This window comes from Herpailurus yagouaroundi, unplaced genomic scaffold, assembly GCF_014898765.1.
Source record: "Herpailurus yagouaroundi ecotype Mexico unplaced genomic scaffold, PumYag 192, whole genome shotgun sequence".
Classification (NCBI taxonomy): Eukaryota; Metazoa; Chordata; class Mammalia; order Carnivora; family Felidae; genus Herpailurus; species Herpailurus yagouaroundi.
The window spans coordinates 11,873,448-11,891,694 of record NW_024412423.1 but is presented as its reverse complement, the minus strand read 5'-3'; the positions used below and the strand labels follow the sequence as shown (position 1 = coordinate 11,891,694).

General features: G+C 39.7%; 1 protein-coding gene across 9 annotated transcripts in view; it reads right to left on the bottom strand.

Annotated features, from left to right (window-relative positions):
* Positions 1–18,247, bottom strand: part of CSNK1G3 (casein kinase 1 gamma 3) — a 107,033-nt gene that overhangs the window by 88,004 nt on the left and 782 nt on the right. Inside the window, exon 1 of one of the 9 annotated variants that reach the window (XM_040444346.1) lies at positions 17,447–17,584. The exons of 7 other annotated variants lie outside the window; for them this stretch is intronic. The gene's annotated coding sequence lies outside the window, so the exon portion shown is untranslated. Of the gene's footprint in view, positions 1–6,347; positions 6,372–17,446; positions 17,585–18,247 lie in introns of those variants that run through there. One more of the 9 variants, XM_040444344.1, reaches the window with a different exon arrangement.

Genomic DNA, 18,247 nt, shown 5'->3' with positions numbered 1-18,247 from the left:
TTGTTTTCGTTCTTTATATCAATGCATATGTATCACTGGGTCACAATGTAAAATATATTTTTATAGGTTGTGACAAATATATTTCTGAGTTGTGGTCAAAAAGTATTCCTAAGTTTGAAAGATATAGCCTAGGAGTATCAAAACATACTATATTATAACCAGTTATAACTGAGTCAATTTTTTTTTAAATGTTTATTTATTTCTGAGACAGAGAAAGACAGAGCATGAATGGGGGAGGGGCAGAGAGAGAGGGAGACACAGAATCCGAAGCAGGCTCCAGGCTCTGAGCTGTCAGCACAGAGCCCGACGCACAAACCGTGAGATCATGACCCGAGCCAAAGTCGGTGGCTTAACCGACTGAGCCACCCAGGGGCCCCTAACTGAGTCAATTTTTAAAGAGAAAAATGTATTGAAGTCTCAATTTTCTTAATGTACATAAATATTACTGAATATCTAATTAAGTTAATTTTTTTAATTTTTTTTTAATGTTTATTCATTCTTTAAAGAGAGACACACACACACAGACAGGGGTGAGTCAGAGGGACTGAGACACAGAATCCAAAGCAGGCTCCAGGCTCTGAGCTGTCAGCACAGAGCCCATCGCGGGGCTGGAATTCACGAACTGTGCGATCATGATCTGAGCCGAAGTTGGATGTTTAACTGACTGAGCCACCTAGGCGCCCCTAATTAAGTTAATTTTCTAACTATCCAGGTCTGACCACTTTCTAGTAACTAGGATATGACTATTTCATAGGTCCTCAAAGTATCTTTTATTCCTCCTCTTTGCAATTTCACAGGTGAATTTATACTCACTGGTAATACCCCTTATCACAGCTAGATTCTCAATAGTTGGAACAGGAGGGAATGTTTCATTTGAGCACGTCCAGCACCCCAAACATTTATTATATACACAGCCAGAGAAGCATACATCACCCTCATCTCCTGATCCTTTAAGCATGATGGGAATGAAAAATCAAGTAGAGGTCTTATCAAATTTGTATTAATGGAATATTCACCATATCAATGTCGATGAGGAGGTCACCTCATCGTCTATAAACGTAAACATGGCTGAAAACCCAAAACACAGGAATGGTATTAAACTCCAAGCCATCGGGGCACCTGGGTGGCTCAGTCAGTTAAGCGTCCGACTTCAGCTCAGGTCACGATCTCGCGGTCTGTGGGTTCGAGCCCCGCGTCAGGCTCTGGGCTGATGGCTCAGAGCCTGGAGCCTGCTTCCGATTCTGTGTCTCCCTCTCTCTCTGCCCCTCCCCCGTTCATGCTCTGTCTCTGTCTCAAAAATAAATAAATGTAAAAAAATAAAATAAAATAAAAAACAAAACAAAACTCCAAGCCATCAAGGAAAGTCTTGTTCTGCTTTGGAGCACTTACTCTCATTCAACAAATACTTACTGAATATGTACTCTGTACCAGGCACAGTGCAAGGGTCTCAGGATACAGCAGTGAACCTATCCCAGAGAAAGTCTCACCATGCCTCTTCAAGACTACCGACTTCCGTGCCTCCCTTTATTTTTTATTCTGATTAAAAAGGATATTCTCCTGTACCTGAGCAAAACTACAAACAGTTGGTCCCAGGAGTTATGTTCTATACAGTTGCAGCAAACCCTGCAATGGGGAACACTGGACCACTGCTCCTAGGGAAGATCAGTTCCTGCAAGACGGTGGTCACAACATTTTCATCCAATGATTAATATACAACATGTTTCACAGAAGTTTCTCTTTAAAGATGTCTTATTTAATACATGTTATTAAGTCATTAACATTGAACTCAGAGCCAACAGCACTAAAACTCATACCTCCATGAAGTCCATGTAACATACTTTTCTCCATAAAGCATATGACAACCTTTAGGAGTTCAGGAACACCAGAGAGTACTTCGGTACTACACTGGGGGCCATTTTAAGCAGCAAAATCAAAAGGCCTCAAAAACGCACCAGAAAGCAAAAGAAGGTAGAACATCACCTTGTTCGATTTTAGGTGGGAACATGCACATCAGGTACTTTGAATTTTTTGCCACTCCGCGCATCTGAATATCCGTGAATGCCTGGAAAAGCACCAAGAATGTGAATTTGAGGGTTACAAATAAATGTTAGCAAGGAGAGAAAACTGCAAATATAGAATCTGTTAATCATGAGGATCAGCCCTAACTGATGAGGAGAATATTCTCTTTAAATACATTCCCATCTAAAGAGTAAGAAATGACAGAATTCAAATACCATCATTATGCAACTCCTAATGAACTAATGGAAGTAGGAAAGTACCAATTGCTGCTAACTTCACAAAAAGAAAGACAACCTTTGAGCTTCCTGATGGAAGAAGAGAACTGATGAAACCTCTACATCTTACAACCAATTTAAAGGAAAGACAAGATGCAGTGTTTTTACTATTCAACTTTGAGACAACCCATTTTTTTAATCTGATGTCCTCAACGGAAGGAGATTTTATGCAACTCAGTCTCCCCATTGTCTAATATAACACATAATACAGAGCAGACATTTGTTAAAGGCCTATTGCAGAAATGAGTGAATGAATGAATGAATGAATGAATGAATGAACGAACAGAGAAACTACCTCTTGCAAGGTCAGGAATGTTAATTTCTAAGATCATGTCTTTTTCAAGGAGAGAAGGAAAGAAAAAGGTATGGACAGGCAGGCAATTTATAGCTCTAAGAGGTACTATAAGGAGAGTAACACTTCACAAATCAAAGGTCATTTATACTGTGATTTCAATTCTCCAAAACAGAGCTATGAACCAGAGGGAAAAAATTTACTTAAAGAAGGTCACAAAATGTGTACTCTGCTCATTAAACAAAAAGAGCCCCTAAACTATATTTTACCTTTATTTTAAAATAATCCTGATCAGTTTATTATTAGAAATCAAACATAAAAGGAAAAATTGAAGTGACTAGTCAAAACATGACAGAGAACCAAGAAGACAACTTTATACACCTCAATAAATTCAGTCTATGCATAACAGCACACTAAATGATGTGCAAAATGAGAACCCTGACTCAGCAAGATCTGAGTATGTTTAGAAAACACTGAGAAGTGTACTTGAAAAGGTTACCGCTTGAAAAAATACTAAAAGAAAACATTTTAGTATAAATTCAATCTTCTAATTGGTCTAACAGGCCAGTGACTAATAATGCCAGATAAATGAGAAAGTACTTCAGAAAAGTCAGTAGCTGTTTCATATGTAGTTCTCATAATGAAATTATATTTTTCTTCCTGACTATAGCGCCAATTTCCTAATTTAGAAAAATATAATTACAAGTAACAGCCTCATATAGGCAAAGGTCACAAAATTAAAAGGTTCATTCAAGGGAATCAACGTTTGAGAATTTTATTTCGGAAGCTGATAGTGTCAATTTTCATCATAGCAAGAACTTAACGTTGTAACTGACAGTAAATCATGAACAACCAAGTCAACTTCTACACAATTCTAGAATGAAACATGCAACAAGTGATAGAAAATCTTAAACTACCACTTCTCCAGACTAAGGATTTGTTTCGGCCCAGACCAAACCAAGAGAATCCTTCTCAAAATTAAGGGCAAAAGCCTGAAGAGAGAGACAAAGAATTTAAAGACACTTAGGCCCTAATAGGAACACCAGGGTTAAGGTCTAGTGTTTCTTACGGAGATCGGGGCTCTCTTACCTGAGCAAGAAAGAAAAGTTCCAAAACATAATGAAGCCTGCATTCCCTAGAAACTGAACCCCCCCACCCCAATCACAATCTATCTGATAGGTTTACAGCAATAAAAATATCACGTTCAAAACTATGTTATTGTCATGATGTTCTGGTATGCAACCGAATTCACAAGCTAATTACTAAAAAATAATTCAATATGGCAATTTTAAATTTTAGGAATTGCTTATTACTAGAACTCGTCTATATTCCGGTGGGAATGCAAAATGGTATACAGCTGCTTAGGACAATTGTGGCAGTTTCTAATACAGTTACACACACACACACTTCACTTATGACCCAACAATTCCAACCCTAGAAATTTACCAAATGAAATGAAAACTTAAATTCACCAAAACGAAAAAAAGCAAAAACAAAAAAACTGCACACGGGTGTTTGGGGCAGCTTTATTCCTAACTGCCAAAATCAGGAAACTTAACGCTTTGCACAGTGAATGGATAAACATGCTGAGGTACATCCACATGAGGGAATACTGACCAGCAGCAAAAAGATATGACACAGGCTTCACCACAGATGAATCTCAAATACACCATACGAAGTGGAAGAAGCTAACTTCAAAAGGCTACGTACCACAGGCCATTCTGACAAAGTCAAAATTAAAGACACCAAGAAGAGACCAGGGATTGCTAGCGGCTGGGAGTGGGGAAAGGAGTTGACTACAAGTGGGGCAGCAGGAGGGAATATTTTGGGCTAATGGAATTGTTTTGTGCATCAATTATAGGGGCGGTGAATTTTAGCGTGCAAAAATTTAAGAACAGGAGAAACAGGGGTGCCTGGGTGGTTCAGTTGGTTAAATGGCCGACTCTAGATTTGGGCTCAGATAATGGGCTCAAGGTTTGTAAGAGGGAGCCCCACGCTAGGCTCTGCACTGACAGCGAGGAACCTGCTTGAAAGTCTGTCTCCTGGTGTTGCTACCCCTCCCCCCAACACACACACTGGCTCTCTCTCTCAATAACAAATAAACATTTTATCAATTTGTTTAATGTTTATTTATTTTTGAGAGAGAGAGACAGAGTGCAAGAGGGGGAGAGGCAGAGAGAGAGACGGAGACACAGAATCTGAAGCAGGCTCCCGGCTCTGAGCTGTCACCACAGAGCCCGACGCAGGGCTCGAACCCATGAACCATGAGACCATGACCTGAGCCGAAGTTGGACATTCAACGGACTGAGCCACCGAGGAGCCCCAATAAATAAACATTTTTAAAAAGAGAAAGAAAAAACTGTATCTAATATAAAAAATACCTTAGGAAAAAATCAGAATTAAGTGAAATGCTCAAAAAATTGAATATTTCCTTTAAGTTTTCCAAGTAGCCCATAAATGCATTTAATGTCAACTTCCACCATTTAAAAAAAAAAAAAAAGAAAAACCTTTCTATAAAGTATTTCTCTACTTTTAAGCCTGAGTAACAAAGTCAGATGCTTGTGTTTGTTGCTTTACTTAAAGGAGAACCAATGTATTTGTTAGAGATATCTCATACAACTCTGATGATTCAGACTAAAGTGGTTTGGAGTGAGCACGGTGCCTCTGGAGGCATTTAATCAAGGTTCTTCCATGTTAAATCTCCCTAATAAAAACGATAAAATGATCAATCCATTCATTCAACAAAAGAGCAATCACAAGAGGCCTATCATGTGCCAAAATGGGAAGTCAAATGGCACCCAAGACAATCACAATCCCTGCCACATCACACAGCTTAAACAAATAATAATATAAAGTATGATATGAACATGAGAAGTATAGTGCTTTCAGAGCACACAGCAAGGGTACATAAGTTCTGTAAGTTCTGTATCTCCCATTAGGATCTATACCTTAAAATGCCTACTATCTTGGTGAACTCAGAAACACAGCTAAAAGCGCATGCACCAGAGTGGTCACTACCCAATCACCCCTCGATGTTTAGCGAGGGAAAGCAGGCAAAGACCATGTACACAGAATACCGTCCAGCAGTGCAGTCATCACTCCCCTACAGTAAGGTCCTCTCCAGGGAACTACCAGATATGCACAGCTGTCACCTTCCCACCAGCAGGGAACTTTCCCTAATTCACAATACCATAATCATGAACTTCTCTTGTTGAGAAGTATTATTTTCAAGGGTGCAGGGAGGGTGAAATAATAAAGAAAGGGAGAGAAAAGAAAAAAAACTAGTAAAGATGCTGGGGGGCAAAAAGCCTGAGTTAAGTATATAGATTTTTGCAGTGAGGTCTTAAAAACAAATTAAGGAAGTTTAAGGAAACTAAAACAGAGGCATTACAACCACACCCCTGCTTCTTTCTGTTATGAAAAAGGAAGCCAAGATATGTAAAAAGAGGGCTGCCTGCAGGTGCTTTGGCATGAAGTTACCAGGCAGAGGTAAAATTACATAACCCCAAGGACTAAAAAGAGTGTGTGATGAATACTCAGCTATGCCAGTTACCAGAAACATTTTCCATCCCAAGCATCCTCATTACACAATGCTTCTGGGACCACACTGGGGCCCACAGGACCAGGGTTAATAACTCAGTGCCAAAAAAACAGAAAAGCTTCCAACAACTGTTAAACAAACATGAATTAAAATAAAGTGCCTCTTGGTATGTATAGATTTATAAGAGGAGAAGAGCGAGAGAAATTTACTAGCAACTTACTCAAAGTCCATTTCCGAGGAATGAGATACTGAGTAGGTTCTATCAAGAAGCAAGAAGCGGAAACAAATTAATGCAGTTCCACAGGCCCTTTTCCAAAGTTCTTGCAGTCAAACATGATTGGGAATTCTGAATTCTAGGGGCGTCTGAAGGGTGATACATGTGTATGCACCATATATTCTGTGCAAAGGCCGGGATGATACAGGACAGAACATTATAATCAGACACTTAACTATTTCTGCACTGAAACCTACAAATTCATGAAAAAGACACACAACAGTTCAAAACAAGTTTCATGGAAAAAAACACAATTTGTGCCAAACATACAAGAAAATATTTTTGGTTTTCAAAGCACTCTGGATGTTAGAATAGTTGGTACGAAATTACGGTCCCCTAGAACGGTAGCCATTACTCAATTACTAACTGTATATACAAAATGTTACTGGTAACCTTGCTGTCATGTGCTGGTTTTCTTGTGGAATTTTGGTGAACACAAAATAATTCTACAAGTCTTCTTCAGGTTCACACAGAACATGTCCTATATACCCTATCCACTCCTAATTTTTTTTTTTTTTTTTGAAAGAGAAAAGGTGGGGAGGAGCAGAGAGAGATGATAACAGAGGATCTGAAGTGGGCTCCATGTTGACAGCAGAAAGCCCGATGCAGGGCTCAAACTCACAAACTATGAGATTATGACCTGAGCTGAAGTCACATGCTTAAGCGACTGAGCCACCCAGGCACCCCCACTCTTAAATTGCTTTACCACAAATTCTCCTTCTAGAGCAGTTTACAAAATATCTAACCCTTAAATTTACAGAGGAACTGCTAAATCCAATTTTGCCACCACGAAAGCCATGTTCTTTGAATGGAATTTAACATAATGAATTCATTATAAAACGGCTTGTTCTCATTTTGCCACAAAAGGCTATAACTGGTAAAGGGGTCTGTGACCTAGGAAGCTGCAGCAAATGAGTCACAAAAAAGGACCCTGATATGTCATAAATGACAAGATACAATAACCAGAAAACCCTATTATCATAGTGCATTTATATGTACACAGTTACGGACTATATACAATACAGACAACATACTACATACACAATATGCTGTTACTGAAGTAAACTGTTTCCACTTGGGGAAACACACATATTCCTCATCAACAAGGGTATGAAAGAGAGTAAAGCAGTAGAAGTGCAGCTACACTAACCTATTAAGACCTCTTCCATCCTGATGCCCCAGGAAAAATACAACTCAATGATATTATAAATATATGCTAAAACTAACACATCTTTGATGAGCAACAGTTCTTGCCTTCTTATACTTTACATAACTTTAAAAATTAGACTGTTTTTATCACTTAGGTTTCTTAACATTTTCAGGGGCATCTGAGATGATGCCTTAAATTATTCTTGATAAATCTCCCTTTAACAAATTTTCCAAACCTTAAAAATCCTCTAATTTTGCTGCTGGACTTAGCAACAATTGCTAATAAGCAATGAATACAATGGCATCCCTAAGGATTCTGGGTATGAAACTATAAAGAGAAGTTGCTATTAACCTGGTCCTCTTGCAAATGTTGTCTGTGCATTTCTTGTCTCACTTTCACACCCCTATCCCAATTAAAAAGGGAACTTGAAATTTAAGAGCTAAGAAGTATGTATAAAGACAAGGAGAAAGCAGTCATTTTCAAACCCTGCAGCACATTGGAATCACCTGTAGTAACCTAAAATGTAACAATGTCCTGGCCCCACTCCCCAGATTCAGATATCAATTAGCAGGGATAAAAGCCCAGTATCTACCATTTTAAGGTTCCCAGAAAATGTTAATGTGAAGTCAGGGCTGAGAGCCACTGGTATACACTGCCTCTTCCACAAATGCTTTCTCTTATTTTTAAAAAAAATTTTTATAATGTTTTTTTTTTTAATTTTTTTTTTCAACGTTTATTTATTTTTGGGACAGAGAGAGACAGAGCATGAACGGGGGAGGGGCAGAGAGAGAAGGAGACACAGAATCGGAAACAGGCTCCAGGCTCTGAGCCATCAGCCCAGAGCCCGACGCGGGGCTCGAACTCCCAGACCGCGAGATCGTGACCTGGCTGAAGTCGGACGCTTAACCGACTGCGCCACCCAGGCGCCCCAATAATGTTTATTTTTGAGAGAGAGAGAGAGAGACAGCATAGGTGGGGGAGGGGCAGAGAGCGAGGGAGACACAGAATCCGAAGCAGGGTCCAGGCTCTGAGCTGTCAGCCCAGAGCCCAAAACGGGGCTCAGGAGCTGTGAGATCATGACCTGAGCAGAAATCGGACGCTTAACCAACTTGAGCCACCCAGGCTCACCTCTCTTATTTTTAACTCAGTGGTAATACTCCCTACAGCAAAGGCTGCAAGCATTATCTTTAAAACTATCCATTTTTCTTCTCATTTCCTCGGTCACAGAAAAAAAAAAAAAATTACTGATTTTCAATCGGAAAATTTTAAACAAGTGCATATACTAAAATTCACTTCGACTTATATTGTCATTCCCAACAATCAGGATTTTAGTTTTCAGTCAGTCCATTAGTAGCTGGTAACTGGAATGTGTATAAATAGCATAGCATACAATATACATACATACAGTACACATGTCAGTTACCAACCTTAACAGATTATCAGAAAATAAATCAAAATCAAAGGAATGATTTCGAAGAGCTGATTACATTTTGATATTTCATTAAGTACAAATATTTTCAGAACCCCAATGTATAATGGAATATGAGCCACAATATGCCCTGACACTCACGTGAAAGAAGAACCCAGTAAATAATCTACCATTTTTAAATGAATATTGCTATTACAAGATTCCACATCTGTAAGATGTATATTTTCGATTCATATTGTTTTCATATCTCTAGAATAAAAGCACATAAAATAATATTAAAATCATATTAAAAAATCTTACAAAAATCTGCATCTACAAACACCAGTATTTAAAAATGTGGCCAACAACTGACACGTACCACTTCCACCTCCAAAACGATACTAATTAACGTCTGCTTCAAATGAGGATTTTGCTAAAAGCTCTTGTAGGCATGTATTTGCACACCATAAAACTAGTGGAATACCAGGAATTTTCTCTCTTCTCAGCCTATGACATTACCTGCTATATTTGCCTACCATTTGAAAATATTCATTGCTAGACTATAATATAAGTATTTCACAAAAATAGAAAACAAACATGACATAGACTGGCTATATGGGGAAAAAAAGCATTTTCACTTCCCTTTTTACTAAAGGAAACTGTGACTTCAACTCTGACTCTAATACAACATACTCTAAATCAATGCCAAGTATACCACCTGAAATTTAAACAAGCTAAAAAAATAGGTAACACAATTAATAATTACAAAATATTCAGAAGTCTGCTTTTATACTATTCACTTGCAACACAAAAGGTATTACGTGGCCAAATTCAACTTATAATTTTAAGGTAAAAAATTTGAATAAGTACAATTCTAAAAGCAAAGTATCAGTACATTCCAGGCACACTTCATTCAAGATAATATACAATAAAAGCAAAATCATATGTTAAAATCTAAGTTGGTAGAAAACATCCTACCCCAGGATTCTATTTTTTTCCTCCTCCTCAAAAAAAAAAAATTACTATTTTTCCTGATGGCAAAAATGCCATCTGCTATAATATATAGCAGAAATATCCAAAAATATATATAGCAGAAAATCCAAACAATACAGAGACACATAAAGAGTATAAAAGTTAAAATCACCCTAAATGTAACTATTCATAAATACCTGCCATTAACATAAATATCCTTGCAGAGAATGGATGGATTTACTCTGTATATTCACAACTGCAACAATTACAATGACCAGAATTACAACGGTCAAAATCCTTCATATATACATACACATATCTCAATATACATGTACAATACACACACACACACTATATATATATTACAGAAACAGAAACCTTTAAGATAACAACTTTCTTGAACTTAAAAATATATGTTATTCTACTTCTGCATTTTTATTTAAGCAGGCCAGTTTGGAGGTTACCTGTGTGTGTGTGTGTGTGTGTGTGTGTGTGTGTGTGTGTGTGTCTGTGTTGCTGTGCTTCAGGGAAGATTTAAAAATCTCTGTTTGCTTTATTTAAAAAAAAATCCTCTAGCTAAAATTTTCCAAAGCCTGGAAACATACATCTGTACTAACAGCAGCTGGCTGACTGCTTTCCAGAACTAGTCCATGGTCCCAAACAAAACTGCAAAGCAGACAAATGTTTTCATGGCGTCCCACCTCTTGGGTCAGAAAGAACACCTCACCAGCAAGTAGTATAGAAGAGTCCACCCACCAGGCATGTGACTTGAGCATTTCACTCAAACCGTCCCAGGATTCATTACATTTCAATTCCAAAATTCTGTGATTTGCCCCTGCCTCCCCATCCTCCCCATGCCCCCACCAATTTTTTTTTTTTTTTTTTTTTTTTGCTTTTCTCAAGATGGGTAAAAACTATCCTTTCCTCCTATCTTACTATGATTCCATGATTCAAGTCGAACCCTTCCTCTGACTGATAAACTCCCATTTCCCCAAGGTACCTACTGTCCTCTAGGTGTGACTAAAGAAATGCGATGAGATCAAAAGCCTGGGCAATGTGCAATTTTTGGAGAGGAGAGAGGGCAGCGACTCAGAAAAAAAAATTTCTAAATAAGTTCACAGGTACAAATTTTAATTTAAAGTTATAATAATTTTATGAGTTCCAGGGAAAAAAGGTACAATGTTACAACTTAGATAACTGATTTTATTGACTCAAAGTTAGTCAATATGAAAACTAACAGTGTTTTAGCTCCTAAAATATTCATACCTGAGCATATTTAAGATAGCAACATAGAAGCAGCTCTCTAATGTTTCATCCGTTACATTTGTACAACCCTTTAAAGTTCAAAGTGCATTTATATGCATTATTTATTTTCATTCTCAAAACAAGCAGATGCAGTGGTCACTATTGATTGCCTCTTTAACAGATCCATTTGCTTCCATGTTCTTCTTTCCCACAACTTTTAAAAATACCCACCGTTGGAGCACCTGGGTGGCTTAGGTGGTTAAGCATCCAACTTCAGCTCAGATCATGATCTCACAGTTTGTTAGTTTGAGCCCCACGTTGAGCTCTGTGCTGACAGCTCAGAGCCTGGAGCCTGCTTCAGATTCTGTGTCTCTTTCTCTCTGCCCCTCCCCTGGCCCGCTCGTGCGCGCGCTCTCTCTCTCTCTCTCTCAAAAATAAACATTAAAAGAAAATTTAAAAATATATAAACATCCGCCCCTCACCATGTAACTCAGGAAAATGTGACCCCATTCCCTATGGCAGGGGATATATCCTGATTAACAGAAGCCAGCCATGATAACCCCATTCCCTTTGTCATGACTGGCGAGGAAGTACACATGACCTAATTCTGGTCAATAAAACATGAAAGGAAAAGTATGCTGGTGAGCTTGTGCAAAACATTTCCTGGCCAATGCATGTCTAGATGTGATCTTGCTACCACCCTGAGGATGAATCCAACACAAAGAGAAGAGCAGAGCCAAAAAAATCACTGAGAGGCAGACCAAAGCTCTGAAAAACTAACCTAGCCTACCTCAGTATTTCAGTGTTCCCTATCAGAAACTACCTACTGCATTTCAGGCAGTGCAATGAGGCAACACCAAGATAAACAGTCTACCCCATTTGTCTTTTCCTCCCCAACCTGGACCTCCTTTCTTATACCTAAAAGTTTTCCTTTTTACTTGAGCTGAGCTAGACAAGACAGGAGGACAGCTATTCTAAGCTGCTAGGCCAGCCAGCATGCTTTGTACCAAGCTCAAGGGCTCCTGCTACACCTCAAGGGTATGGCATTTCCTCTTCCCAGGGACAACTTCCTCTACCAATTCACTCCAGCAGTCCCTACACAGGCTGAGCAGATGTTGGGATTCTAAGAAGGCTCCTCTCTACATAAAAACTGAAAGGAAGAAGACGAAATCAGATCAGGGACCATATAGGGAAATATGAGAGAACTGCAGCTTGATCACCTGACTACATAATTAAACAATTTACCCTGAGGTCTGAATGAATACAGCCAGGAATACGAGAATTTCTTTCTTTTTTATAAGAGGATGCTATTACATCAATCTCTAAGAGAGAGCATAAGCTAGATGATATAATAGAAGCAGATACCCTCCTTAATATATTAACCAAGAGCTCCTAAGTTAAAAAGGGGATCATAAAAAATCTACATCTTAAACATTTTATAGCAAATAAAATATAAAAATGTACATTCCCAAGACAATCTTTTAATGTAAGGCCAAGGCCTTCCCTTCAAGTATGGATGGATGTACAGACTGCAGTTCTATTTTGTCTTTCTTGAGAAAACCACACCTACTATAAATGTGATTTCCAGTTTCTGTTTCGTAAACATAGAAAGACATCTCACAAAGCTTAAAAGCAATCTTGTTATAGAATTTTTTTGAGATTTTTAGGGTTTTTTCCCCTAATTGTTTAAAAAGTTCTTACCCACACCTACATTCTCCTATAACTTTTGCCTCCAAAGTTCACTGAACAATGTTTCATCAAACTACGTCATTAAGACATCAAGTAAAACTGCCATCAACAACTTGGTGGGTGCAAACACAAATAATTCTTGACAAGTATAAAATAACTAGTGGGATTAAAAGTTCAAAAACAGGGGTGCCTGGGTGGCTTAGTCAGTTAAGCATCCAACTTTGGCTCAGGTCATGATCTCATGGTTCGTGGGTTCAAGCCCTGTGTCGGACTCTGTGCTGACAGCAAGGAGCCTGGAGTCTGCTTTGAATTATGTGTCTCCTTCATTCTCTGCCCCTCCAACGCATGCACTCTGTCTGTCTCTCTCAAAAAATAAACATTAAAATTTAAAAAAAAAAAAAGGAAAGGAAGCAAAGTTCATAAGCAAACTAAAGAGGGGCGCCTGGGTGGCTCAGTTGGTAGAGCATTCGGCTCTTGGTCTGGCTCAGGTCATGATCTCATGGTTCATGGGATCAAGCCCTGCATCAGGCCTCTGCACTGACAGCATGGAGCCTGCTTGGGATTCATTTTCTCTCTCTCTCACTCTCTCTCTCTCTCTCTCTCTGGTCCTCCCCTTCTTGCACTCACACCCTCTCTCTGTCAAAATAATAAAACATTAAAAACATATTAAAAAAGGGGCACCTGGGTGGCTCAGTTGGTTAAGCGGCCGACTTCAGCTCAGGTCAGGATCTCACAGTTCATGAGTTCGAGCCCCGCATCCAGCTCTGTGCTGACAGCTCAGAACCTGGAACCTGTTTCAAATTCTATGTCTCCCTCTCTCCACCCCTCCCCCACTCACACCCTGCCCCTCTCTCTCTCTTTCAAAAATAAACATTAAGAAAAATGTTTTTAATATTAACAAAAAACACTAGAGCCTAGTCTACTGCCATTTGATGTAGCATGGGCATCAAGCAGTAAATGAATGAATTCTTCTGAGTGGGTTTGAACAGGTAGGGTTAAGAGAGTCTCCTGCAATAGTAGGCTGTTCCCAAGAGTCTCTGCCTATTCTAGCCACCAATCAACCTTCTAACAACTCATCTGTATCTTAAGAAAAAGGCTATTCTGAGATTTTACTTAATTCCAGGGAAAGCTGTAAAAACAAATGTGGATGTGATTTAGGCATATGTGGACATGACTTAGCTATGGATTTCCACGAAATTAAGTTATAACTGTATGATACATCTATCATTAGTAAAGGAAATGACCAAAGTGTGTGTCTTTTCTACCAAATACATACCCACTTCAAGATCATTGTCAAGAATTCTTTTCTCATTAAAAAAAAGATGGGCAGGGACTGGCAGGAGAGAATATAACCAGTCGCTTACTATAGTTTAAGGACAAATCACCACACACCTTCTTGAGCTCCCCTTATAGGAGGAAACCCAAACATTTATGGTTTCTAAATCCCAGCTTTGAGCAAGGAGCTAGAAAAAACACGCCTAATAGCAGGCTCCAAAGTGTCTGCAAAACTTATCTGTCCTCACATCTCTCTCTCATTCCTTATTTTCTGAGTAATACAGAGCCTTTCCAAACTCACTTCACATTAATGGATAATACACACTTGATTCTACACATTAATAATCCCAAATACAGTTCTGTCCTAGAGACTCAATAAAGTATACTCTGAAGTAGCTTTTGTCGGCAGAACCATTCTGTCTGTTCCTATGGAATCTCTATAATTAGAGAACTACAGACACCTCAAAAACTGCCATTTCCAAAAAAGAAGTTACATTTTGAAGAACTGACACCCAGAAATACACTAACAACACCAATCAATACCACTAAGCACCAACCACTCGAGAAAACACAAAGAGGATGGAAAATTATAAAAACAACAGATTGGTGAGTTTAAGAATCTGAAGGCAGAAAAAGAAAATGATTTAAATATGCACTCTGCTAGATCTTAAAAAGGTTGCTTAAACTCTGGATGACCATTTCCTAATGTCAAAAACAAGGGTTATACACCATCTAACAAATAGAGTTGTCTTAAAAGTATGATCTATATACTCCCTCTACAAAGTAGGCACTTAATAAATTTTAACAGGTATTAGTGTTATCACCGGAACGTTCAAGACAATACAGATTCAGTTATAATGTTAATCCTTTTTGGAAACCTAGAGGGCAATAGTTAGTAAAACCCATCAAACAATTTTCCTCGTGAGTATACATAGACTTAAATACTGTTACCGTGAGGGTAATATTTTTTGAAGCACTTCTTTGATAGGGATAAATTTAGGGGTTAAATTATTTTAGGGCCATTTAATATTTAAGATAACTAAAAACCTTACACATATTACCCAGAACTGTGGACATTTCCCATTTTATCATTCAACTGTTATGGTCAATTCTCTTTGTACACAGATTCCTTACATTTCAGTTTACTCATAATGAATCTCACTACGAATGTATTAACAATAATCTAACTCTCCAATGACCTGTGTTTTGCTTTGTTGTTTGATATTTCAGCATTCCCAAGGGGTACCTGGGTGGCTCAATCAGTCAGGTGCCCGACTTCAGCTCAGGTCATGATCTCATGGTTCACGGGTTCGAGTCCAGCGTTGGGCTTTGGGCCGACAGCTCAGAGCCTGGAGCCTGCTTTGGATTCTGTCTCTCCCTCTCTCTCTGCCCTCCCACACTCACTCTTGCGCTCTCTCTCCCTCTCTCTCTCTCTCTCTGTCAAAAATAAACACTTAAAAAATTTAATACTTCAGCATTCCCTCTATAGTCTGATACATCCTTTTGGGAAACCCTCTGAAATTTAAACAACCATTTGTTCCATTCTGAAAATCTCTGAATCTATAAACTACAGTAGAATAACAGTCTATTGCCAGTATGCAGGGTATTACAGAGGGGATAGAGAAATAAACAGAGAGCTTCCCATTTCTTCCAAAGGCACGTTTTTCACAACCTGGATTCATTTCATATAAAACCAATTACCAGATTCCCAGACACACCCATATTCAAGTTCAAGTAAAGAAACAGGACAAAGCCAGGTATGAAGTGTTTTAGATTACATACTTTTCTGCTTTCCTCCCATCAGCAGGAATGGTAACAACTTGATTATTCTGTTATAGTTTGTTTCCTTCAACTTACCATCCTTATTTGCCGACCTACTTCCTCTAAGCATAAAATCTGTACATTTGGACCTTTATATCTCAAACTGACTCATTTTTAAATACAAGGCATTCTGGACTTCCATGGCCTGATATCCACCTATTTTCACAGCTTCCTCTCCCACACAGACCTCGTGGCACAGGAGCCTCATGTCCAGACCAACAGGCCCTATAATACCCAACCACACACACATACACGAAGCCCCCGTTTTGTCCCTTAACATATTTTAATGCCCAAATGCAGTGTTAGCAGCTCTAAAGTCATTCATAATTCCTCACTCAAAAATTAGTATCTCTTTGTCTCTCATACACACACACACACACACACACACACACACACACACCAGGCTTCCATGCACCTCTAATAAATCCCACAGGTGTCCTGTGTTGCAATTATCTCTGCATGTCCAAGTCTCCCTTTAAGACAGCTCCAGGGTCTGACTCATCTTCATAGTCTACCCACTCTTCCATTCTAACCACAGAGTAAAGGTCCTTTGTACATGGTTAAGGTCCAGGTTGAACTACACTATTCCTTGATTTTAATCCCAGGCATTTTAGTTGAAGGAATAAATGAACAGCCTGTGTTGAAGATTTTGTTAATGGTTACCGCTTGGAAATCTAACAATGAAAATGTCAATAATTACATAATACATTAATTTTTGCATTGATGAATAGCAGAGGAGGGCAAAGAGCACAATAAATCGTCCCTGAAGATGATCATTTTCTAAGATCCCCTCCCCTCAAATGTCTCATATATATATATCAACATTAAAATTAACCTTTCTGTCCCCATTCTAATAAAAACTAATACCTGATGCGTTTCCAGAAATGCAAGCTCCCTGTAAGCAAATGAGTCTGTACACTTCAGAGAATCTATGCCAATGCAGTTTATTTGGTATCTTTCTTTCAATGCCCATAAATACAATTTTCACTTTATGTCCAACTATAAAAGCTAATATATACAAAATACAGAACACGGTTGGATCAAAGTTTGGGAATAGTTATGAAATACACTAAGCACATCTCTCCACCCCACCCCCCCCCAAAAGTTATTAAGAATGTCACAAACTGTAACTGATTTTTGGTGGAAAACGTTTTCTTAAACGGGCCTCATAATCTTTCTAATCCTGCCTTATTCTTACAATGTGCGTTTTCTTCCACTCTCTATTTACAGGGAAAGCAAATATTCCTCACAAATACATACAAGGCTTTAAAAAGTAGATATTTTCCATTTTTAAAAGTATCCTAAGTATTCCTTAGATGGAGCTCAACATCTTCTCCTCTCTGGGGGCAAATGTCATTCACAAGAAGCAACTGCACAGGAAATAAATACTGACTTATTTTCTTCCCTTACTAAAAATCAGTAGGTTTCTACTTTTCCAATTAAAGTCGACGTTCTAAAACAAAAGGTTAAAAAGGGGTCACTTACTGGCCAGCCTGGGTCCTCATTACAACAGTTACAACTAATTCGCACAGTGTAGCAACAGTAGCCATCTCCCACGCAGACTCTCCCTGGCTCTCTCCCACCCATTAACTTTTCCTCCTTCCCTGGGGGAACTGGAAGGATCCTAACACAGGCCTAACTGCCCTCACCCCACGAGCACACACACATCTCCATCACCACCACCCCACGCCCCCACCCCCACCCCCCACCCCCCGCCCAGAAAAGAAATGTGGGAGCTGTGGACGCTTCCGTGTGTCACTTCCCCTGCATGTGGGATAAACAAACAAACCAGCACGGTAACAGCAGCCAGCAGAGAAATTTTGTTACCCCCCACATATGCCTCGGTTAAGTTTTGAGCTAAGTCGAAAGCTCTATGAAATAGGTAAACCCCGGACGCCCCCCCCCCCCAGCCCCCAACAAACACGCCAGCGGGAAGTTTACCCCTGGAATGAATGCTGGCCCCTGACACCTCCTTCCAGCAGCCCGATGCCTCCCGCCCGGCCGCCCTCCCGAACCCCCCACTCCGAAGGTAATTGTCTTGGACACAATCGGGAGCGCTGGGGCTGCGCTCGCGACCTCAAAACCCCTCCCCGAGGAAGCCCCCGCCTCCTCCCGGCTCGCCCACCTCCCCCGCGTCCCCACTCGCGCCGCACCGCTCGGCAACTTCTGCACCCGCCCGGCCCGCCGCCCGCGGCCCCCTCCCCGCGCGCCCAGCCCTCCGCGCCCTCACCCCCGGCCGCGGCCCCTCCCGCCCACCCTCCGCCCGCCGGGATCCTCGCCCACCCC